A 1,727-nucleotide genomic window follows, 5' to 3' on the forward strand; every position below is an offset into this window, starting at 1 on the left:
GGGGGGGGGGGGGGGGGGGGGGGGGGGGGGGGGGGGGGGGGGGGGGGGGGGGGGGGGGGGGGGGGGGGGGGGGGGGGGGGGGGGGGGGGGGGGGGGGGGGGGGGGGGGGGGGGGGGGGGGGGGGGGGGGGGGGGGGGGGGGGGGGGGTTAATAGGTTGAGGGAATAGCAATTCCCTTCAACTAAACATTGTAGTTATATCTGTTGCTTAATTTCATTGCAAAAGAATTCAAATTCATGTCAACCAAATACCCTATAATATAAAGTTCTCACGAAAAGTTATAGTTAAAACCTTGTGATTATCTAGTAATTGTTTGACCAATTTAGTTGTGTCGTATCTTTATAACTTTTACTTGAATATGTGATAACAATACGTATTATTCTATGTAAGAATATTTAATACTTTTCGTACAAAATACTACTATGCGAATTGTTATTATAAAAAAAAGATACAAAAGGAGGGAATTGAACTAAAAATTGATTGTAAGTAACTACAAGATAAAGTGAAAGGGAATTTCCAAATCAAGTGATGCACAAACAGAAGCGGACTAAATTTTTTAAATCCGATCCACCTTAAACAGATTGGATGTGAATCCACCTCAAATCCGCTTAGCGCTTACCCTAATTCACAAATCATTTTGCAAATAAGAACTTCACAATATTAAAAGTACAAGTCATATTTCTAATATCGTTAATTATCATCCCAAATGTGGAAGAGCCAAATTCCTAGTACACAACAGCCGCCACATACATCCTATGCATTCATCTCGACCTCAGCCTTGTCAATAGTCAATACAGAGTTCATTCAACCCCAAGCAAGGCATTGCCTTTGCACTAATGGAACACAAATTTTACTATGGACTGTGCATCAAAACGACGTCATTTTGATTAATGAAAACAGGCAGATGAAACGGCCTCCATTCCGCGCCATTCACTTTCAGTTTATTACACTGCAATTACATTTAAACACAACTGAAGTTACATTTCAACACAATTGCAGTTTCTTTTCGATATAACTACAGTTTCATTTGATATTATACACTCAAATATATGAACCTGTTATTTAGTTTCCTTTCAACACAACTACAGTTTCTTTTATAATACACTATAGTTTCATTTCAACACAACTACGATATCATTTCGATATAACTACAGTTTGATTGGACAATATACACCCAAAAATGTGAAACTGTTATTCAGTATCAGTTTATATACACTGCAGTTACATTTCAATACAACTACAGTTACATTTAAATATAACTACAGTTCCATTCAATAATATAAAAACAAATGTGAGGCAGTATCATTTGAGATGAACTGTAGTATCAACTACGAAGATTTACGGGAGTCGTTTCTCCCACTTATTAAAACAACGTCGTTTTGTGACCATGGTCCACGGTATAACGAGTGCTAATGGAATCACCCCTCCAATTCCATATAATCCACCTAAACGCCATACATTATCGAGGAGAACCCAATGTGGCATCGACATTCCCTCCAATGGCCTAATATTAACAAATCTAATCAAATCATCAAATAATGAATCACTGATAAATGTTCTATATTCTCTATATAGAAATATATTACTATTCAGTTATTTATTATATATATGGAGCTAGACTTCCAAGCATGAACTTTGCCTCTTTGTTTGTGGTCTCTTTTGATAAGTTGAGCATCAAAGTCTAAGCATTTGATAAACGCTAATTCTTACTATTTTTATGTGCACATT

This window comes from Ipomoea triloba, chromosome 9 (assembly GCF_003576645.1).
Source record: "Ipomoea triloba cultivar NCNSP0323 chromosome 9, ASM357664v1".
Lineage (NCBI taxonomy): Eukaryota > Viridiplantae > Streptophyta > Magnoliopsida > Solanales > Convolvulaceae > Ipomoea > Ipomoea triloba.